Source organism: Mytilus galloprovincialis, chromosome 8 (assembly GCF_965363235.1).
Source record: "Mytilus galloprovincialis chromosome 8, xbMytGall1.hap1.1, whole genome shotgun sequence".
Lineage (NCBI taxonomy): Eukaryota > Metazoa > Mollusca > Bivalvia > Mytilida > Mytilidae > Mytilus > Mytilus galloprovincialis.
Genome location: NC_134845.1, coordinates 54,821,558 through 54,847,409, shown reverse-complemented (window position 1 = coordinate 54,847,409; position 25,852 = coordinate 54,821,558). Strand labels below are relative to the sequence as shown.

Here is a 25,852-nt window from a genome sequence, read left to right as displayed (position 1 = left end):
CAGGAAATTGGGTTTTCCATGCATAATCTATCCAAAATCTGTCAATTTTGGACAACCTGTCGCGTGAAAATAAGCCCCGTGACCAATTCTTTTTAATATGTTTTTTTAACAAGAGTGCACACGCTGAAATATCTTGCCTTCTTTACTAATCATTGATATTATATTGATAGACCTCAATATAAAGCTTTATTACAACTGTCACAAAACTTAACATTAACAAAGAAAACGAAACATTGATCAATGAACCATGAAAATGAGGTCAAGGTCAGATGAACCATGCCAGGCAGACATGTACAGCTAACAATTCTTCAATACAACAAATATAGTTGACTTATTGCTTATAAATTAAGAAACACAGACCAAAACACAAACACTTAACACTTAGCAATGGACCGTGAAAATGAGGTCCAGTCAAATAAAACCTGCGTAACAGACATATACATGTAGATCATAAAATATTTCCATACACCAAATATAGTTGACCTAATGCATATATTAGAAAAATAGACCAAAACTCAAAAACTTAACTTTGACCACTAAACCAGGAAAATGAGGTCATGGTCAGATGACACCTGCGAGCTAGACATGTACACCTTAAAATCATTCCATACACCAAATATAGTAGACATATTGCATATAATATAAGAAAAACAGACCAAAACACAAAAACTTAACTATAACCACTGAACCATGAAAATGAGGTCAAGGTCAGATGACACCTGCCAGTTGGAAATGTACACCTTACAGTCCTTCCATACACCGAATATACTAGACCTATTATTTATAGTATCTGAGATATGGACTTGACCACCAAAACTTAACCTTGTTCACTGATCAATGAAATGAGGTCGAGGTCAAGTGAAAACTGTCTGAAGGGCATGAGGACCTTGCAAAGTACGCACATACCAAATATAGTTATCCAATTACTTATAATAAGAGAGAATTTAACATTACAAAAAATCATAATTTTTTTTGAAGTAGTCACTGAACCATGAAAATGAGGTCAAGGACATTGGACATGTGACTGACGGAAAGTTCGTAACATGAGGCATCTATATACAAAGTATGAAGCATCCAGGTCTTCTACCTTCTAAAATATAAAGTTTTTAAGAAGTTAGCTAACGACGCCACCGCCGTATCACTATTCTTATGACAAGCTTTCTGCAACAAAAGTTGCAGGCTCGACAAAAAGCATGATATAAACTACATTTGTTTCGCTCTTACCACATCAAAACTATTTTTTAATTGAAATGACAAATATTATTCAAGCAAAGGACAATGGTTCCTATGATATTTTTTGTATCATTTTTAATAATGATGAATTTTTTTACGAAATTTTTACTTAATATGTTAGTACATCTGAAATTCTATATTTAATAGTATTTACTCATCAGAAAAACCTTCTGGTCGTGTTGTATTATCCCTTCCTCACAAACATTGATAGCGTCTTCCGGTATAATATCGAACTAGTTCACAGTTAAAAAAAACTGTGAAACAAATCAAATAATATATGCCATTGTTGCATGCATGTCAATATAATACTGCATGCTAAATTTTCCTTAAAGAATAACGTTACTAAATTTATATATAAAAAATGAACTTCAAAAGAAACGTTCGGTTAATTTCAAGTTGGAACATATGTGTGTATGTCTAATAATTGGTAAATGAATATTGAAATTGAAACTAAAGTCGATAGTCAGTCACACATAAACATTTATTTTTCTGTACAAAAGACTTTTAAAGCCAATAGTTTGCGCCAAAAATGTCTCATTTCACCGTGGAAAAACTGAAATGCAATTTTGTTTGTGCTGAAACAAGAACCCGACGGTACCGAGCTTCAATTAGTTACAGTAGTCGTTTGTGTAATATATGTTGTTTTTGGCAAATAAGTGTAGTAATTGCTGGTGAGGAATTGTTACATCCTGTCATAGCTTTCAACCCTGCGTTCACGTGGGTAAAATGTCAATATGTTTCTGGTGTTGTATCGTGCCTATTACCTTTTATAAATATGGACACTACGGTAAAATGCATTTGTAATGGTATTTGGATGTTGCTCGTCGTTATCTCATTAACAGTTGAAATTGCACTTTAAATTGATAATGTAGGCCGAGGTAACATACACGTGACTTCCATAGTCCGGTTTAAACTATTGCATGATTTAAGCTTACGATTGATGTATTCGAACCATCATTTTTTTAGGAAGAATTGGTCTGAACAACACACTTGTTTTAACGAAGAACATTGGTAGAGCAAACAACTGCTTTTAATTGTATTGACAAACATCATTAGGCTTTGCAAACTTTTGAACGTTACCACAGTTATTTACCATCCAGCGTCATGCTCACAAAAACATACCTGTAGTTGATTATTGTTCGGGAGAATGTGATGAATATTAAGACTGAGATTTCTGTAATAAAACTATGAGAAATGCACATTGATCTTAATGTTAATCTAGAAATACATTTGTGTGATATCTAATTCATTGCGACATTTCTACAATGGTTCAATACATTTTTTTTGTAAACCAATATATAATTATAAACTATTCCTTACCTGAGTACTCATTCAGCTGCACTGAAAGCTCATTTCTCACAACATCTGAAATGCTCGATGTAAATGCTGTTATTTGTAAATTAATTTGCTGAAGTTTTTGGGCAATGACCTCTTTTACCATTTCAAATGTGTCCTGTATTTTGCCACATGCCTACAAATAAACAAAACTTATTAACGATACATAAATATATACAAAATTGAAACATATTGAATCTGTGCAAATCAAGTTTATAAAAAGTTTGATTCTCGATACTTTTCTACGTTACAGTCTTGCTCATTAACTGATAAGGGACATTCAAATTAACCGCATGAAAATGGAAAGGTTAAGTAATATTTTTATTGATCTTATCTGGATATCTTATATCTGCTTTTAAACTTTCCATCAGATAGACTGAAGATACATGCATTTATAACATGAAAATATACACAATATGAAATTTGGACCGTTACCTGGAGAACCTGTTCATCTCCGTGTATATGTTTCAGTATAAAACATTGTAATTCCAAACACATTGATTCCTCTAGTGATTTTTCTCTTAGCTCCAATATGCACAATTTTCGACTGTCGACTGTGCTGGTTATATTAGAAATATACACAATAGAATTTTCTATTTCATCCCATAATTGTCTGAATTCCTCGTTGGAGAGTTCTCCCTTGATAGCATGGGCATACGATGTGTTCCTAGCATTTACCAGTCCATCAATATGTCTCATCATGGTACAGAATTTTGACAAAATTATCATTCGTGCACGGCCATCCAAATCTGAATGACGAATTCCAATTGTTGCAGACACGGAACATGGATTTAATGTGTAGCCATTTGGACAGTAATTTCTGTGTTGAATACAAGGAAATTCGGAAGTATGAAACATTGTTTCCCATTGAGTTTTATTCAGTCGATCCTTTTCATTTAAAACCATAGTCGTATATCCTGGAGTAGCTATACAAATGCAGCATGGAGTATTTAATTGAAGTAAATGAAAAATATCGTGCTTATGGGTGTTCAGAAAATCATGAAATACAATTCCACTTGTAAAACAACTTTGCCAAAATTCCTCTTCGAAGTATGTTACTAGGAAGAATCTCAACAATGTTATATCTATGTCTTGAAGTAGCAAAGTAGATTTGACTGCACTGCAACAATAGTCACATTTACTACTATATTTATGCTTTGAAAGTTTTTGACTATTTTTGTCAAAAAGCTTTTCCATTTGCCATGCGCTAATAACAGTCTGGTAAGGCCGACGTTGATTTTTTGAGCACAAACAACATATTCCATTGTTAAAGTGGTGATAAATTTCATGTTGATGATTTGACACATAGTCTCTAAAGGAACTTCTGTATTTTTTCTGAATAAACTGATCTAACAAACATCTCATTGATTCAGCCCCATGGTCGATAATCAATGAAGCTATGCGATAAAAGTTCATTCTCAAAGTTGACAGAGACATACTGCTGAATACGGCTCTATAAAATAAAATTTAAATCTAACCTAAATCTAACCTAAATCTAAAAAAAAATCGCAAAAGTAAAGATTCATACCGATTAAATGTTTATATATACATTGTATAGACTTATATAAACAAGTTGAAGAGGATACTTAAAATACAACAGTCAAAGAAGAACAGAAGACAAAATCATGAAACATGATTTTAACTCGAACACGTTGATATCATGATCAGGAAAAGAGGAAAAACGTATGTCAAAGTAATCCATATGTATTATTATTTTTAACATAGACAGTTTTCGGGTTGTCTGCTTTCTTTAAGTCTTGTTTCACTTTCTTATTCGTTACTTTGTTCATAACCATACCTGACGAATATCGTTCCAAGAATATGTATTAAGCACACGGAAATTATTCTCATATTGTAACTCCGTACGAAATAATCGTCGATGTTGTATGATTGATAAATAAGTACTACACGTCTTGTTTGTCATATGGAACTATAGGTTGGAATAGTGGAGTGGTTTTATACAAATTTAAACCAGAACCAAACGTAACGGTGTCTGGTAACCATCTGTTGCATGGTATACATCAAGGACCACGACATTTACATGTACCTAGACAAGAACGAGGTCACCAAGAAAAATACTGGACTACTTAAAGTTTACACAATATTATCTCAATGACTTATTCTTCCATGTCAAAATGACATGACTGATGTTTACAAAACATTGTCGTTGTTGAACAACCAAAATAAGACAAGTTTCACTAATTTCACTAAATTGAATATGAAACAAATCTTAAATCTAAGTCAAAAGCTGCAAATGTTTTACTATCTATCGAGCTATTCTATGTTACATTATGGTTCGTTGCATGCTTTACGGAATATTACAATAAAATATATAAAACTAGCCATCCTTGACATTAACGATAACAAACAATTTGAATGTTTTTGTGTCATTTAAAAATATTTCAACAGGTTTTAATCTTGTTCCACTTGATGTAGTACATAAAGAAATGTGACCTACTGTATTTATTGGGACATTTAATAGGAAAAGTTTCATTCTAAAAGGGTTTTGTATATAAGAAAATATGACAGGACAGAGACAGGTCAGACAATCATGCGACATTGTCACTGATACACACATTTAAATACTTTTAATCTCTGAATAATGTATACTATTTCTAGTTACAGCGGAACTAAGTCAGCATATTGAGCATTTAATAAAAGATTTAAAACAAATACAGCAACATAAAATTGTAGGCCGATTAATGACGTCCATACAATTTCAAGAGAATACAAAATTCAATTAGAATGATTAGCAAGAAAGAGTATTTGTCATTATAATCCCTTTTTCTACATGAAGTCAGGATTCTACTTTAACTATCACACTACCTAATTGATTTCAATTGTAAAAATGGAAGCCAATGTAGGGATGACGCGCTGTCAATTTAGGTCTTGAAAACAGATAAATTTATCCATATTGCATCATTAAGATCCGTATATGCCAGTTGTATTTTAAAAGACAAATATGTCTACTAGATATTAAGTATAGTTTAATGTACTTTTATGCTTTATACTGTCTGACCGTTTGTCAGGAGGAATTTTTCGGAAGTTCAAAAACACCAAAACATAAAATCTAATTAAATATTTCAGAGGAGGGCAGACTAAAATTTGTCAGAGGTTATAGACTAATTACCCTAAATAATTCATACAAAAAATGGATTTTGTTTAAGTAGTTCATTTTGTAGATCCACTTATAAAATCAGTCGACAAGGGTTTTAGTATACATTTGTTATTCAAACACACCAACACAGTTGTTATGACTATTAGAAAGGTAGAACACTTATGAAATAAAAGATGTGGTATGATTGCCAATGAGACAACTATCCACAAAAGACCAAAATGACACAGACATTAACAACTATAGGTCACCGTATGGCATTCCACAATGAGCAAAGCCCATACCGCATAGTCAGCTATTAAAGGCCCCTATAAGACAATGTAAAACAATTCAAACAAGAAAAGTAACGGTCTTATTTATGTAAAAAATTTGAACGAAAAACAAATATGTAACACATAAACAAACGACAACCACTGAATTACAGGCTCCTAACTTGGGACAGGCACATACATAAATAAAGTGGCGGGATTAAACATGTTAGCGGGATCCCAACCCTCACCCTAACCTGGGACAATGGTATAACAGTACAACATAAGAACGAACTATAAAAATCAGTTGAAAAAGGCTTAACTCATCAGATGGACAAAAATACAAGTGGACTTGGCCCGGCACTTATACATCCCGACACAAAAAGACACAATAAACAGATCTGAGAGTACTCGCAGTTGTCTGACAGCTAGTTCAAAGCCACTAACAACTAATAAAAAAATCATGCATCTAAGACTAAACTATCAATCCGTACACATCCAACATCCAATGGATTTAGTGTAAAGACCTCATAAACAGCCAGAGAAAAACATGACCTTGTGCAATGCCAAGTTACAGGTATCGACAGATTGTAGATCCATGGATATGTATATGCATATAACATACTAGTAATATTTAGTTAGCTTTTAATTTACTGATAACAAAATCAATATTTATACCAATAAAAACAATATTCAATGATCTTATTACAGTGTTCAATAGGTAACCTTTTAGAATAAGTTTATTTAAAGGAGCGACAAGTTTACATGGATCATTTCTAAATTTCCGGGCACGGTAAACAACATTTCCGTAAAAATGAGGATGTGCTATCCCGTTTGAAATAATTTTTCTACAGGTACAACTAAACTTCAAAACCAAATCTTTATATCTATGGAAAGATTTAGTAAAGGTTTTAAGTAATTTATGGTAACGATATCCCTGGTTTAATAATTTACCAGTAATCAGGGTTTCGGCTGGCGGTCACCATTTTCGCAATTTGCGAAAAAATAATAATTGTGACGATTAAAATTCGTCATTGTCGAAAGTATTTGGCGAAAAAAATATAGATAACGATTTATTTTCAATCATCTTGTTTATTTACTTTTTTCGGGTTTCTCGGATTTTACCTGATCGGACAATACTCGGAATTTACCTTTAACTCGTTCAGTTTTTGACAGAAAATCAATAATCAGCTGATTGCATTTTATAGCTATCGACAACAAAGGACTAATTAATAAAGGCGTTAATTGTATTGTTCAATGACAAAATGATATGGTTAAATGGCGTCCGTCACATGTCACATAAAGAATTTATAACCATTTTGCGACGCACGTGTTTGAAGCAACATTTTGACGTCTCCTCTCCTTCTTTTAATGATAGTCAAGGAAAAAAAACTGTTAATATGACGTTAAATGTTCAAAAGGAAGAAAAATCTACGATTTAAAACTTTATCCTTTGACTTTGATATACTGTAAACCAACTAAATTTCGCGAGCGATTTATTTTCGCGACTTTCGCGAGTAGAAAAATAACGCGAAATTAAATCGTCGCGAAAAGGAATAACTTGGATCTTTCCCTATCAAACTACATTAAATAAATAAGAAAATCGCGAAATTAAATCGCCGCGAAGTTGACTAGCTGGGTATAAACGCAAAATAAAGTATGGATCCGCGAAAAAAAGTTGGTTTACAGTAGATAATTGGTTTGAGTGAGTATTAAAGTTTAAAGTCGTTTCAGTGACACACGTGTTTCAAGCATAGTTTTACTTCTCAACTTTTTAGTTTATAATGGCCTAGAAAAGAAAACTGTTGTTATGAAGAAATCTATTCAAAAGGTTGAGAAGAGTGGAAGATCTGGGAACAACCCCTCGAATGAGAGTAACCCTTCAATGTAATGACTTCACCTGCAATGAGGGATCAATTTCTAGTGATAAACACTTTTTGTTTTGTTGTAAAAACCACTTCTTAGTACAAAAAGGCACATATTGTTATTTTGAATAAACATTCCCAAAGAACTGTACATCTTTCTGGTAGTAATTGGTTAAAACATGTCCAAGAATTTTGTTATAATCCGGTACTTATATCCTTTAAAGTTGTTCAAAATGTAATAAATTTTCCCCCTTTTAAGTTGAAAATAAAGTTCTTCTTTTTCAAAGTAAATGTTTAGTGTGTATTACTTACAATGAAGACGCTTGAGATAAGTTTGAGAGTATAATCATAGACAACAAGGGGGCAAACTCATCTTATTTAGGGGTTGGGTGGTGGAAAAAAGAAAAATTTTAAACGAAAAATATATATATGTTCCTTGGCGAAAAAAATAATAAAGTGGCGAAAAATATATTGTTTTGGTGAAAGACGTGGCGAAAAAAATACTTGACCCAGGGGAAACCCTGCCAGTAATACATAGGTTGCGTTCGTTAAAATCAAAAACGTAACAACAGACACGGGCATAGCGAACAAGTTGTGAAATATGAACACCGTAAGATGGTGCCAAAGAAACATCACCATCTAAAAATGGAAAATTAACAATAGGAAACGAAAAAATCGTCTCTTTTGTCGTAAATTTTAGTGTGGAGTTTCCCGTTTAAAACTGAAATATCTAAATCCAGGAAAGGACAGTTATTACCAAATAAATTTGATTTCTTTAAAGTAAGTTCCTTGGGGTAAATTCCAGCAGTATATTGAGAAAATTCTTGTTTATTTAACGAAAAAATATCATCAATATAACGGTAAGTGTTGTTGAATTTATCAATTAAATGCAATTTCGACGGGTCTTTACTGAGTTTAGTCATGAACTGTGATTCGTAACAGTACAAAAACAAGTCTGCTATTAAAGGGGCACAATTTGTGCCCATGGGGATACCTATAACCTGTCGATAAACTTTGTTGCCGAAACGTACATAAATATTTCCAAGGAGAAAATTAACAGCTTCAATCATCTCATCACACCCCCAGTAAGTATATCTAGCATATTTACCTTTCTCATTAGAGAAGAAGGCTTTAAATGAGTTGCAGCAGATATATCTACATTCAGCTTTACCAAACGACCATTTAATTAAATAGGAAAACTTTTGTTTAATAAGATAGTGTGGAAGTGTAGTGTAAAGAGTAGAAAAATCAAAACTATTAACGGAATCAAAAGGACCATCAAAAGCACGTAATTTATCTAAAACATCCAAAAATGGTTTATACCACTATGTTCATATATTTTATTACAATAGTTTATGATAAGCTTTTAAATAGTAGTTAATGAACTAGTTAAGAGCACTGAAAGATTAGTTGTAGAACACTTACTAGAGGCCGAGATGAAACGATATTTTAATGGTTTTTTTGTGTAGTTTAGGTAGCCAATATATAGTAGGGACCTTCAAATGTTCAGAAAAAGCCCTAAGCTTTGATGTGGTTGTGATATGCTTGTTTACTATATGACTCTCTGTGGAGCGGATGGACTTGAATGTATATGAATTTAAAATTTCATTTTTAAGAACGTCCGTGTAGTATTTACGGCATACCACCACCACATTGTTGGCTGCTTTGTCGGCCGGTACAAAACACCTAGGGTAGTTAACTTTTTAAAGATTGGCTGAACGTTTTTATCTCATATTATTGGTAAAGAAAAATGAAGCTTCACAATGGTCAAAATTAGTGTTTGTGAAACTGCTATATCCAATGAATTTATTCCTAATGTAAATACACGAGTATGATTTAAATTGGTCTGGTCAACAAGGAACACCTTTGGAAAGACTCTTTGTAACTGTTTTATTGTTACTGATACAGACTTTGCTTAAGTTTATTGTATCGGTGTTGTAATATAATATTGAACAAAACAACATTTGTATTCATTGTAACACTTGCAATAATATATAAATAACACATAGCTTCGTCGCGGTTGACAATGTTTTCTCGGGGTAACAATCTGCTCTATCACCCTCTCAGCTATCTGTTATTTAATTTGTTATACTGAATGTCCTATCATTATTGCCTTTTGCAGATGAAGTTTATTTAAAAGTATTGTCTATGACGTCACGTACATAACAACGTTACGGATATTAGAAATCTCAAAAGAAGTGAAGCAAGATGTGTTTTTTAATTTTGAGTCAAATAATAGAATCTGAGCCAAAATGTACAACTTAATCATTGTCTTTAATAACTTGATGTATCTTCAATTCATTTTTCTTTATATTGTTGATTTTTGATTGGTCTAGACGAGAGGGTAACATTCAAAACAATTGTCATCCGCTCAGCTATGCATTGACGTTTATACTAAAGTATTTTGTTGCCCGTAAGAACACGTTATATATTAAATTCTAATTCTTGAGATACAAATTACACATACCTTAGATGTCTGTCCGTCTATACAGTATAATATGCATAACACCTATATGTACAATTAGATCACCATTTTGCAAAAACTAATGATCTGAAAGAAATGCAGACTAACTATATTAAAAGGCGTTTGCTGAGGTCTACAAAATATCACAAATAAATAATAATTTTCAATCGGTAAGAGATGTCTTTGTTTAAATTCAATCTCTGTCGACCTCATCTTTGTTGCACTACAGTGCTTCTATTGTTCCGTTGTTTTCCTCTTATAAAAGAGGGGCCAAAGATACAAGAAGGACATTCAAACTCAAAGATCGAAAATAAGCTGACAACTCCATGGCTTATAATTGATGTGTTTCCCTTGGTTTTAATTTGTAACCCGGATTGTTTTCTCTCAATCGATTTATAACTTTTGAACAGCGGTATACTGCTGTTGCCTTTTTTTTATATTCAAGATCGATAAATAACCAAGTCCATTATTTGAGTAATTTTGAGATAAAAAGCAGAATTCCCAAAAGTGCACTTTCCGATCTGTTAACTAGCACCTGATATCTCAACCAACTTTTACTTACAGCATCATGACTTTATAAATAACGATGCATAATATTAGTTACATAGTGTGCTAGTGACCTAATACGGTATATATGGGGTCAGTAGATTCCATATGGGGTGAGAGCGAAGCTCGAATCCCCCTTTGGAATTTACTGACCCCATATATACCGTATTAGGTCACTAGCACACTATGTAACGAATTTATCTTACCGACTATCTTAACGTGTGAAATTTAGACTAGTGACCTAGCAAAATGAGCAAGTCTTCAATACTGTTAGCATTAAGAAACTACTTCCATTGATACTACAAAAACAGATACCAACAATAACATCTTGTTAGGTTTAAATGCGTTTTATGAATTTATTTCAATCTTAATCATCAATTTCTTTGTCTGTTAAAACATTTACGATTTTTTCTCAGTACCGTTTCGTTTTTATAAAGGGACTTAACACCACTACTAACCGTGTATGAAATAATCCCAGACTCCCTACTACCTCATATGGCATATAAAGGGACGTAACACCACTACTAACCGTGTATTAGATAAGCCCCGCCTCCCTACTAACCTCATATTGAATATACAGGGTCTCCACGAGGGCGCTTTTAACCAATCACATTCCTAGAAATGTATAGGAGGTAAGATAATTGTTAATATACATCTTTCATATTTTGAATTTGTGTTCTCGACCAGATATTTAGTAAAGGATCAAAAGGGTGAGACTGACATTATTTACAAATGAATTTATTCTTGTAAATTATGTGGTTTAAATTTCTTGATTAACAAGTCGAAGTAAATATTGTTTCGTAATTTTATGAAAACTAAACGAGCCAAATCTATTTTAGTCTAAGTGTTGATTACACTCTTAAGGAATTTTTTTTATAACTTTACAAGGTATTCAGCTTGATGTGCAGCTTACGTGATGTCACATTTCAAAGGTTCTATTGATTGTTACTATTGACTTGTAAACAGATGCTTTGTAATTTTACATCCAATGACGGTCAGTTTATAAATAACAGACACTCATTGTTAAGTTATTATTCGGATCAGTGTTGATATTTGTACGCTGCGTTTGAATGATTTAAATACCTTCTACACTTGATATTGAGATGTATCATATTGAATTGTGTATGTTGATTTGAAAAACAGATGTAAAACAATCAAAGTGTGGTTTTTGTTACAGCATAGATTAATATTTCCCTCACCATGATAACATACATTAGGAAGAAGTGAAAATACATTCTTTTTACAGATTATCTATGTTTATAATTAAAACAAATATGAAAAACTCGAAACTTCTTTTTTTACAATTATAATGTTATGTTCTTTATTGAGAGACACATGTCCAAAATTTCAGTTTTAAATTCTTATTCTACATGTTGAAGGCTTAAATCTGTTAAAATGTAAACGGGTATTGCCAAAAGGAACGGAATTGAAAAAAAAAGTTAAAAAAAAGAAGTAAAAATAGTGAAGTAAGCAATGGTAAGGCATTCAAACGAGATAAACGTATCCAATTATCCTTCGTGGTTCTGGCGTCCTTTTTCGATGACCAGGACAAGTTAGCAACAGGTATCAGAACAAATCAAACGTATAGATAACCTATTTATGTTTTTTGGTTATTCGTGTGTGTTATTTGGATTGATGTCTCTATGACATTAACCCCCATCTATTTTAATACGGTTTATACGGTTAGCGAAATATTTTTAATTTATAAAATATTTTGTTTATGGAGGTCTGTTTACAAGTACTTTAAGGTATCCATAAAAGGGAGTATGTTTAACCAAACTTGCATTTTATCTTTATGTTCTATAAATATCAATATTGGTCATGATGTTTAGGAGGCAGGATCAGCGGACATATTTTATAAACTGGGCAACTATATTGATAATAGTGGAAGAGCTTTCAAAGAAGAACTTTTCTTAAGAAGTTATCAGACAACAAAGAACACAAATTAAGTGATGAGAATATCCAACTGTTGTTTTTTTGTTAAGGAAGCTGAAACATAATCAACATTGATTGCTACTACATGTATCTAATTGATCGTTCATTATTTACCAGATAGATGGGCTGGTGCATTCTTAATATTATTACATTAAAAAAGTTAATGCCCATCCTTTTAAATTCTGAAAAAAGTCCTTGCCCATATAAAAAAATCTATAAAAAAATGTACTATTTTTTTTATCTTAATGTTTGCATATTTATGTCTGGAAATCAAACTGGTGTATATATACAAAATTTAAAATGTGCTTGTAATAATTCCTTATTTATATATTTTGTGTGTGTGTTAAAAAGCAGAATTCCTAAAAGTGCACTTTCCGATCTGTTAACTAGCACCTGATATCTCCACCGACTTTTACTTACAGCATTATGACTTTATAAATAACGATGCATATAAGTAAATATACATCTTTCATATTTTGAATTTGTGTTCTCGACCAGATATTCAGTAAAGGATCAAAAGGGTGATACTGACATTATTTACAAATGAATTTATACCTGTAAATTATTTGGTTTAAATTTCTTGATTAACAGGTCGAAGTAAATATTGTTTCATCATTTTATGAAAATTAAACGAGCCAAATCTATTTTAGTCTAAATGTTGATTACATCCTTATAAGGATTTTTTTATAACTTTACGTGGTGTTCCGCTTGATGTGCAACTTACGTGATGTCTCATTTCAAAGGTGCTATTGATTGTAACTATAGACTTGTAAACAAATACTTTGTAATTTTACATCCAATGACGGCCAGTTTATAAATAACATACACTCATTGTTTAGTTATTATTCGGATCAGTGTTGATTTTGTTCGCTGCGTTTGAATGATTTAAATACCTTCTACACTTAATATTGAGATGTATCATATTGCATTGTGTATGATGATTTAAAAAAAACAGACGAATAACAATCAACTGTAGTTTTTGTTACAGCATAGATTATTTTTTCCCTTACCTTAGGAAGAAATGACAATACCGAGAAAAAAAATTTGACAATTATAATTTTATTGTCTTTAATGAGAGACGGATGTCCAAATTTTCAGTTTAAAAGTCTTATTCTACACGTTGAAGGCTAAAATCTGTTAACATGTAAACGGGCATTACCAAAAAGAACGGAATTGAGAAAAAAGTAAAAAACAAAAGTAAAAACAATGAAGTAAGCCATGGTAAGGCATTCAAACGGAATAAACGTATTCAATTTTCCTTCGGTGTTCAGGTGTCATTTTTCAATGACCAGGATAAATAAGCAACAGCTATGAGAACAAATCAGCCGTAAAGATAACCTATTTATGTTTTTGGTTATTCGTGTTATTTGGGTTGCTGTCTCTATGACATTAATCCTCATCTATTTTTTACGGTTTATACGGTTATGCGAAATATTATTTATTGATACAGTTTTTTGTTTATTGAGGTCTATTTACAAGTACTTAAAGGTATAAAAAGGGAGTGTATTTACGTTAACTTTAGGGGCATAGTCCAAGAGGTGTTTCACTTTGCTATAACACATTAAAACCACTTCCATTTTCTATAAAAATATTGATATATCAACATGTTTTTAAGATTAGACTTAACCCTTGGATCACTATCTTTTGTATATGAGTAAAATAGGTCTACATAACAGTATAATTAAATTTAGTAGTTTCTATGAAAATTGGTAACTTACTATAAATAGAAATAAAACTAAAAATCATGATTTCAAAGCAACATATTGCCAAAAGTGTTGTTTCATTTCTTAACTACAATGGTAAAATGATACAAAATGAATTATAATTTAAACTCATGACTCTTATGAGAAGCAATTGTAATCTTATTTTAAGTTTAGAAGACCTAGCAAAAAAAAGCAAGAAAAAAAACATGTTTAGCTATATATTTGTTATCCTTGTGTTCATGTCTTTGCTGTATTATGTTTGTTTTTGTTTTTTTGTCACATGATAGTTATGTTTATATGACAATAATGATCATATGATATAGTGGCCATATGTTTTTCTTTTTGTATTATTGAGAATACTTCGAATTTAACATTTATATATATTGGGAATCAGGAAACATTTTCACGATGTATATATGTGTAAAACACTATCGAAAATTTTTTCATATAACAAAAAAGAAACACATGTCAGGGATACACTATGAGAATCAGCCTAATTTCATACGACATTAACAGAAACACCATTTTAAACAGCATATGAACAGGGCTGAGTCTGTGTTTCGTATTGTATAAATTTTATACAATAAGGAACACATACTCATCTCTGTAATTTTTTTTAGGAATACACACACAAATTTACTACAAGCACACGTTAGTTCTTTAAAAACAGCCCGAAAAATGCTGAAAAACTTTTGAATTCCATAACAAAAAATAATCATACTTTGAGTAAACCTGAATTCTAGGAAACTCTAAATACATATTCATAGAAATGGATCCTTTGTAGAAAATTTTAAAAGCAAATAGTCCGTTTTTACATGCCAAAAAGCAAAATTTCAATGATGTTTGCTAGGAAAATCTTCCACTAAAATTGTATTAAAAAGAATGTTAATGGTCTTACCTAGACTATGTTCTTGAAGTAGTGAATACTAACTGATCTTAGTAGTATTCAATTAACATGAAGGTCAATTTATAAATAGAATACACTCATACAGAAAAAACATTTCATTTTAATTCTATTTTTCGTTTTTATATGGGTTAACTTAGATACATTTGAAATTTAAATACCTACACTGTAAACTTTTTGTCTAGTAATACCTCATTATCCATTTTTATAATGTTAATAATAACTTACAAATTTTAAATAGCAGTCGCTGTTTCAGATTGAATAAAAACATTCAAATTTGAAATATTTTTGTTATACAGTTCATGGTTATAGATCTATCGATTAACATGTCCTATATCAAAATTTGTTTATCATCTCGGACTATTATAACACATGCTAAAATAGTCTCAAATCTAACGTACAAAGGGAAGAATAGAAAACATTATGTCAAATGTGTAAGTACTTTTCCAAAGTGACGATCAACCATATTTTGAGGTAGCATTGCTTTTTTTCAATTTTCTTTATTCTGAATTTTAAAATTAAAAACATATTTCTTTCTCATGTTTCAGGAGGAAAATTAATAACATTGTTTCCTACTTGAATCTTTTACATGATGAGACAGATGAACGCATTCGACTCCAGGATAAAAAAGTAATTTTTGTTCGACATTGAGGAGTATTTGTGAGAGTTTTAACAAACAGATTAACTAAAACTAAAGAAATTAATTTTCGAGAAAAAATGACAATCTTGAAACACCTGATACAAATAAAACAGGCATTCGTAAAAGTAGATATACTATCAAAAATAATGAAGTTTCTTGCATAGAAAAAGAAAGATTGTTTTTTCTGATTTATTATCAACAACAAAAGAAACAATTCCTCAGATGGAGAACATTCAGGCAAAAATAATTCCTAATCTAAAAGAAAATGACAAAATGCAGTACAAACTGCCTAGTTCAAAAATATGGACTAAAGCTACTGTACTAAGTAAAGCAGAAAAATAACAGGGGAAAAAAAATTGGTATAATGGAAAGATGATGAAGATAAAAAAAAAAGTGTCGATTTAGATTAAGTTTAGTTGGAAAAGGTCACAGGTGACAGTGATGAGAATGAAATTGGTGTAAATATGACAATGATGAGTAAATTGCTAAACAAACAAAACTTTCAAAACTCCATAATTTTTGACACTTATGAAGAATGTGATGACATAAGTCAGAACGCTCTTTCTACAAGATAGGTTATTACAACCAAGGATAATCAAACAAAAGCAAGAATTTTTGTGCGAGGTTTTGAAGAAGAATCTACCATGCAGAGAGACAGTCCAACAGTAGGAAAAGGAATGACAAAAATATTCCTTTCGATTACTGCTAGCATGAATTGGATCGATAAAACAACGTATTTTAAGTCAGCTTTTCTTCAAGGGGAAGATATTAGATAGAGATGTTTTCTGAATCCACCAACAGAAATCAATTCTAAGAAAGGTAAAAAGATGGAGATTAAAACACTGCTTGTATGGACTTAAACATGTTGAAGATAGAGCTAGACAATTCTATTTTAGTTAAAGGGAAGAGCTTATAAGTTTTAGGCGTAAACAATGTAGTCTGGTCCCTGCAGTGTTTGTTAAACATACTGACCAACGTTTACGTGGAATAATTTATAGTCATGTTGTTGACTTTCTTCATCATGTTCATTCTGGGGATGAAAATTTGAAGAAGAAGTTATGAGAAAACTGCAGACAAGATTTGTTGGAGAAATTGAAAAAAGAAATGTAGGATTTCAAATTTATACGAATAACAAGAGGCTCTCAAGAGCCTGAATCGCTCACCTTAATTCTTTTGGTTAAATCTCTCATCAATGATTATTTTGGCTTTTCAATTTATTTAAATGTTATTTGGATCGTCCTATTTTCTTCAAAAGCCCAAAAAAATAATCATTTTCTCCTATGTTCTATTTTAGCCATAGGAGCTATGTTTCTTGACAAGGAAATAAAATATAAAATTTATACTAGATACTCTGAAACTCATTTAGCCCAAGTTTGGCTGAAATTGATACAGCAGTTTCAAAGGAGAAGATTTTTTAAAGTAAGTCAACATGATGAACAAATTGTGAAAAAAGTCTTTAAAGGGCAATAACTCCTTAAGGGGTCAATTGACAATTTTGGTCAAATTGACTTAATTGAAGATCTTACTTTGCTGAACATAATTGCTGTTTACAGTTTATTTCTATCTATAATTATATTCAAGATAATAAACAAAAACAGCAAAATTTCCTTAAAATTACCAATTCAGGGGCAGCAACCCAACAACAGGTTGTCTGATTCATCTGAAAATTTCAGGGCAGATAGAAATTGACCTGATAAACAATATTACCCACGTCAGATTTGCTCTAAATGCTTTGGTTTTTGAGTTATAAGCCAAAAACTGCATTTGACCCCTATGTTCTATTTTTAGCAATGGCGACCATGTTTGTTGATAGATCATAACTTCGGATACAATTTACAAACTAGATACCCTAAGGAACATTCAGTTAAAGTTTGGAAGTATTTGGCCCAGTAGTTTTAGAGGAGAAGATTTTTGTAAAAGATTACTAAGATTTACGAAAAATTGTTAAAAATTGACTATAAAGGGCAATAACTCCTAAAGGGGTCAACTGACCATTTCCGTCATGTTGACTTATTTGTAAATCTTACTTTGCTGAACATTATTCCTGTTTACAGTTTATCTCTATCTATAATAATATTCAAGATAATAACCAAAAACAGCAAAATTTCCTTAAAATTACCAATTCAGGGGCAGCAACCCAACAACAGGTTGTCTGATTCATCTGAAAATTTCAGGGCAGATAGATCTTGACCTGATAAACAATATTATGCCATGTCAGATTTGCTCTAAATGCTTTGGTTTTTGAGTTATAAGCCAAAAACTGCATTTGACCCCTATGTTCTATTTTTAGCAATGGCGACCATGTTTGTTGATAGATCATAACTTCGGATACAATTTACAAATTAGATACCCTAAGGAACATTCAATTAAAGTTTGGAAGTATTTGGCCCAGTAGTTTCAGAGGAGAAGATTTTTGTAAAAGATTACTAAGATTTACGAAAAATGGTTAAAAATTGACTATAAAGGGCAATAACTCCTAAAGGGGTCAACTGACCATTTCCGTCATATTGACTTATTTGTAAATCTTACTTTGCTGAACATTATTCCTGTTTACAGTTTATCTCTATCTATAATAATATTCAAGATAATAACCAAAAACAGCAAAATTTCCTTAAAATTACCAATTCAGGGGCAGCAACCCAACAACGGGTTGTCTGATTCATCTGAAAATTATTTCAGGGCAAATAGATCTTGACCTGATAAACAATATTACCCCATGTCAGATTTGCTCTAAATGCTTTGGTTTTTGAGTTATAAGCCAAAAACTGCATTTGACCCCTATGTTCTATTTTTAGCAATGGCGACCATGTTTGTTGATAGATCAAAACTTCGGATACAATTTACAAATTAGATACCCTAAGGAACATTCAATTAAAGTTTGGAAGTATTTGGCCCAGTAGTTTCAGAGGAGAAGATTTTTGTAAAAGATTACTAAGATTTACGAAAAATGGTTAAAAATTGACTATAAAGGGCAATAACTCCTAAAGGGGTCAACTGACCATTTCCGTCATATTGACTTATTTGTAAATCTTACTTTGCTGAACATTATTCCTGTTTACAGTTTATCTCTATCTATAATAATATTCAAGATAATAACCAAAAACAGCAAAATTTCCTTAAAATTACCAATTCAGGGGCAGCAACCCAACAACGGGTTGTCTGATTCATCTGAAAATTATTTCAGGGCAAATAGATCTTGACCTGATAAACAATATTACCCCATGTCAGATTTGCTCTAAATGCTTTGGTTTTTGAGTTATAAGCCAAAAACTGCATTTGACCCCTATGTTCTATTTTTAGCAATGGCGACCATGTTTGTTGATAGATCAAAACTTCGGATACAATTTATAAATTAGATACCCTAAGGAACATTCAGTTAAAGTTTGAAAGTATTTGGCCCAGTAGTTTCAGAGGAGAAGATTCTTGAAATAGTTTACGACGACAGACGACGACAGACGACGGACGACAGACGACGGACGACGACGGACACCAAGTGATGGCATAAGCTCACTTGTCCCTTCGGGACAGGTGAGCTAAAAAAGGCATGTCTGGATCATTCTGCATATATGAAGAAAATAGATAACTATAAAAACATCAAGAGCTGCTATGAAACAGGATGTCCTTAATACAAGTGAGCAAACCTTGTAAAGGAAGTTAATTGGCCAAATAAATTGGGCTGTCCAAGTTTCAAGATCTGATATGGCTTTTGAAATGATAGACATGAATACTAAACTCAAAGAAGGGACAGAGGCATATTTGATAAGAGCAATCAAAGCAAGTAATAGACTTAATTGATACCAGGATTAAAATTTCATATTTACGCCAGACGCGTGTTTCGACTACAAAAGACATACCAGTGAGGCTTGAATCAAAAAATGTTTAAAGGTCAAATAAAGTTTGAAATTAAATCAATAATTTCATTTCCAAAAATGAATAAAGATATACAAGAATGGAAAAATTATGGTTTTAAGACGCCTCTCTAGGAAATATTAGTAATGAGGCCCCTCATGGGGGGTCCTAGTAATCACATAATCACCATTTTTTTGCCAATATAATCACATAATCATTAAATATTTGCTATCTTTAGTAATCAAATAATCATAAACTAAAAATACAGTCCTAGGTAATCAAATAATCATGAAATATTTGGCTTAATAATCAAATAATCATTAAAAAAACGGCCAAGTAATCACATAATCAAAAACCCCATGAGGGCCCTCAGTAATGGAACTGGAAGTACAGAATCTCATGTAATTTGATAATGACAGTAATTGCAAGCAAACAAAATCAAACGTGTAGTAAGATTTACAATTGCAGCAGAAGCCTAAGCTTACAAGATGGGTTAGACTCTAGTTTTTATCTAGTTTCGGATGACGCTGAGGAAGACGACGATGTGATACCAATATACCACCAAAACATTTTTAATGTTTGCAGTCGTAGAAAAACAAATATCTTCAAAATTGTGATATGTGTGATATTTCATGATCTTTAAACAACCTTTTTATATTTTGTGAAACTAAATGAAAGTTTCACAAAGTAATCAATTACCGGTCGTAGAAAAACAAATATCTTCAAAATTGTGATATGGATCATTTTCAAAAAATGTCGAATTTTGAAATTGAAAAATTTATTAAAAGTTACTTATTCAAACAACCCTTTACATAAGCAAATCAAAACAAACAGTACTATAAGAACAACATATTAAAAGATGCAATCTTAATGATGTCATACAAGAATATCTTGAAACATTTTTTGATCGGTGGTACAATATTTTGTCTATCCTGTTACCATTTTCAAAAGAAATTTTGGGTTATTAAGAAAAGGTTTAGATAAAATGTTAAGCTTGTTTTACGTTACCAATTAGATGGTTAAATGCAGTTTAATCTTATCAAAATAGATGTAAAGTGTGTTTATTATTAATGTTCTGAATCACAAATCCGACAAGCTTTCATTTAAACCATTACAACTGAAATTTCCCTTAGAAATAAAAAAATTAGCATGGGTGTACTGAAAATTCAACATTTTTTGAAAATGACCCATATGTGTGATATTTCCTGATCTTTAAACAACCTTTTTATATTTTGTGAAACTAAATGAAAGTTTCACAAAGTAATCAATTACCTTAATAATGCTGTCATCAATGCCTATATCAAAGAATTAAGACTTTGTCAATTACGAATATTTTCCTAGGTTTTCAATTTCAAAAACTTTCATATTAATATCCCCTTGAGTCACAATAACAGCTAATAGATATTCTTACATTACATGGTCGTTCTAAGGAAATAATACTCATATGAGATGCTAGGTTTTATTAAAAGTGTTGAAGACTTTGTCGAGTGGAAACATCTCAAGATGAGAAGAAATGGAAGCACTCACCTTGTAAGAAAAAATAACATAGGTTAGCCTATCAGTAACAAGTATCACTTCTAAAAGATATGGCATCATATATCAAATTATTTTTATAATATAACTCATTAGAGTAAAAAAGGGGGTGGGGTTAACAGAATAGATAATAATGGGCCAATACTGTGGGTAATAAATAGGGAATGTGTCCATGCAACACAGATGATGCCCCTGCTTGTATATCATATAAAGTTGGCAAGAGACATAACTGAAAAATAGTAAAAGTGATGCTTCCAAAATTTGTACTTGATTTTTGCGGCAATAAGTATTGTGACAAAGTCTCATGACATTTGGTTGACTTAGGTTAGAGAACAGCAACAAAAAATTCAGCAATTTTTCCATCTGTAAACAAACATAACTCTAGAACGGTAAAACTATAATTCAAATTTGATCTGCATTTTTAAGTTAATAAGCTTTCTGTAAAAGTCTGATAACATTTGGTTGAGGAAAACTATAGTAGAGATCAGAAACCAATAAATCAGCAATTTTTATGATTATAAAGGGGCATAACACAAGAATGGAAAAAGTGACATCACCCAATTTCGTACTTGATCTGTATTATGTGGTAATAAGCATTGTGTATAAGTTTCATAACAGTTGGTTGAGGCAAACTTAGTTGAGGTAAACTTAGTTGAGGCAAACTTAAGTAAGAAATTGGAAATGAAAAATTTAGCAATTATGTTTATAAAGGAGCATTACTCAAGAACGGTTAAAGTGACGCCACCCAGGCCCATATCTGTATTATATGGTAATAAGCATTGTTTTTAAGTTTCATAACATTGGGTTGAGGCAAACTAAAGAAAGAGGTGGCGCAAAAGGGGGTTGGTTAACAAATTATTTTTAAAGACTTAAAACAGTGCAGAAAAGTTACACTTAAAGAGACACAACTCATCATACAAATGTTTCACAGCATTGTAAACTGAGAGAGATTTATTACAATTTTTTTTGGCTTAAGAATTTATTTGTGGAATCAAAGGATCAAATATGACTTTTGTTCATTTAAATATCAAACTTAAATTTGAATGAAATCTAAATGAAAAAAAATGTCACAATAAATTTTCCGAAATCATTGAGTAACTGTTTTCATTAGGCAAATAAAAATATTTTTCAAGCAAAAATGTATGGGACACTGAAATAATATGTCCTACCAGAGATAAAAAAAAAATTGACATAAAATAAAACAAAAATTATTTAAGAATTGAATGCTTCTAGTAAAATTGGCTTCTCCACAGTTCATTATGTTTTCAATGAGTACCAATCTGCTCTATCACCCTCTCAGCTATAATGGTACCTGTTTGGCAATTTTAAATTTCACATCTAATGTCCACATCTAAATTATCTTTCAGTAACACATATAAGTAGCCCAATCAAAAAAAAAATATTCCCAAACAAATACCATTCCATTATTTGAAAAATGTATATTTAGCAACAATGTATTATCATGTATGTAAATACACCCCATAATATATTAAAACCAGATGCTCAGCAGGGCGCAGCTTTATATGACCGCAGAGTTTGAAAACTCTGAACAGTTGGGGCAAGTATGGAAACAACATTCAAGCTTGATACAGCTTTGAATTTGGATTGTGATTAAATAGTTGACACAACATAGGTTTTGAAACAGAATGAATGTGGTCTAAGAACTTAAACTTAAAAACTTAAAAATGTTAAATTGGACATTTACCTATTATGGTCCAATATCCAAAATCTAAATACATGGTTAGATTCAGCATATCAAGAACCCCAAGAATTCAATTTTTGATGAAATCAAATAAAAAAAAGATTCAATTTTGGACCCTTTAGACCTCAATGTGGACCAATTTGATAACCAGGCCCAAATATCAACAAGAGGCTGTCACAACGACAGCAAACCGGATTTATTAATATTTATTTGTGTCCTGGCAATATCACAAGAACTATTACTGATGAATGGTGAAAGTGAAAATCGTCAATATCAAATTTGACCTCCATTTTGTCATCAGTATCAACATATTAAAATTTGAAAAGCTTAGATTGAATGGTTCATGAGTAAATGCAACAACGTGAATGGAAACGCCATTTTACAATCTTTCAAGAACCATAACTCCTGAACGGTAGAAGTCAAAATCGTCATTATTGAACTTGACCTCTATTTTGCCATCAGTAACAACATATAAAAATTTCAAAAGCTTTGGTTGAATGGTTCATGAGAAAATGCACGGACACGACTGGAAACACCATTTTTCAATCTTTCAAGAACCATAACTCCTGAACGGTAAAAGTCCAAATCGTCTTTATTGAAGTTGACCTCTATTTTGTCATCAGTAACAACATATTAAAATTTGGGAAGCTTTGGTAGAACAGTTCATGCGTAAATGCACGGACACAACTGGAAACTTCATTTTTCAATCTTTCAAGAACCATAACTCCTGAACGGTAAAAGTCAAAATCGCCATTATTGAACTTGACCTTCATTTAGTTGTCAGTAACAACATATTAAAATTTTAAAAGCTTTGGTTGAACGGTTCATGAGTTAATGCACGGACAACATTTGATTGCCGCCTGCTCGCCCGCCCGCCGTACATCCCCAAATCAATAACCGACATTTTTGTCACAAAAATCCGGTTAAAAATCTAAATACATGGTTTGATTCAGCATATATCAAAGAACCCAAAGATTCTATTTTTGTTGAAATCAAACACGATTTAATTTTGGACCCCAAATTTGGACAACTTGAAAACTGGGCCTATAATCAAAAATCTAAGTCCATGTTTAGATTCAGCATATCAAAGAACTTTAAGAATTCAAGGAGATTTTTGTTAAAATCAAACAAAGTTTAATTTAGGACCCTTTGAACCTTAATGTAGACCAATTTTAAAACGGGACCATAAATTAAGAATCTACATACACAGTTAGATTTGGCATATCAAAGAACCCCAATTATTCAATGTTTGATGAAATCAAACAAAGATTAATTTTGGACCATTTGGGCCCCCAATTCCTAAACTGTTGGGACCAAAACTCCCAAAACCAATCCCAACCTTCCTTTTATGGTCATAAACCTTGTGTTTAAATGTCATAGATTTCTATTTACTTCTACTAAAGATATGGTGCGAAAACCAAGAAATATGCTTATTTGGGCCCCTTTTTGGCCCCTAATTCCTAAACTGTTGGGACCAAAATTCCCAAAATCAATCCCAACCTTCCTTTTGTGTACATAAACCTTGTGTTTATTCACTTATACCAAAGTTATTGTGCGAAAACCAAGCAAATGCTTATTTGGGCCCTTTTTTGGCCCCTAATTCCTAAACTGTTGGGACTTAAAACTCCCAAAATCAATCCCAAAATTGTTTGTGGTCGTATAAAAACTAGTGCTTTAGAGTGGCATGTAATGAAAAATATGAGATATTTATCTTCACATCTTTAATTAGCTAAAATAAACAAAAAGTTTGAAACAATTTGCAAACAGTTTATTTCAGAGCAGCATTTTAAAATTTTAGTATCATGGAACTAACTCTATTACATATATGAACACATTTACATATTGCAACTTCTGCTCAATCTGTGAAGCATGTATAAATCATAAACAAATCATCAAACACTAGCTAAATCATATCAATTAGATGTATAGTTCTAAAAAAAATATGCACAAATTTATAATGACATACCTGACAGCCATACAGGCTATTGGACCAATAATAGTAGTACTAATTTAATAATTGTGAATAAGTAAAGTGATGTCTATTAAGTTGTTAAACTATATATGTTGTGGGAGACGGATATGTTGTATGCCACTAGTGGAGAAGGATGTGTTAACCCTTCCTAAACACCCCCAAGTAAACCCAGGTTTTGGTTGAATTTGTGTTGCTTATTCTTAGAATTGTTCTGTGGTCTTGTTTTTTTTCTGTTAATGAAACAGTTTCTGACTGACTTTTGATGTCTTTTCTCTAGTCTTTCTTCTGTAAAGTGCTTTAAACATTGATGTTTTCCCCGACTATAGCTTTTGACTCCCTCTTCCATTTATGACTTTGAACTCTTTGTATTTTAGATCCTTTTTTAATGCAAATCTTATAATAACTTGTAATTTGATTTCCTCCTGAATTTAAAAATTCTCTATAAATTACCTGGAAATTTCATTTGAGCCTACAACAGATTAATCATCATACTTATTTCTAAAATATAATACATAGAAGTACATAAAGTTAAAACAACAAATTCACAATAAAACATACATATACAATCATCTAATGCATAAAAAAATGTATCACAGACAAGAGCTTACAAATCTAGATAAGTAAAAAACTTTGAATAATACAGTCATGTTAAATAATACATTTATTAGGTCAATGAACATTACAAAATTAAAAATAAAATAGTAATAGAAATGGGGAATGTGTCAAAGAGACAACAACATATCTGACCAAAAAATAGAGAAAAAAAACCATCTTATATGCTGCAGAAACATTTCTATGTAGTTTTTTT

The 25,852-nt window shown here is 31.6% G+C and overlaps 1 long non-coding RNA gene across 1 annotated transcript; it reads right to left on the bottom strand.

Annotated features, from left to right (window-relative positions):
- Positions 1–2,575: 2,575 nt before the first annotated feature.
- LOC143043389 (uncharacterized) lies at positions 2,576–10,349 on the bottom strand. Its single transcript, XR_012968359.1, has 3 exons — positions 10,264–10,349; positions 3,004–4,021; positions 2,576–2,704 (listed from the first exon to the last, which is right to left on the bottom strand). It is a non-coding gene; the product is annotated as an uncharacterized LOC143043389 (long non-coding RNA).
- Between the last annotated feature and the right edge of the window lie 15,503 nt (positions 10,350–25,852).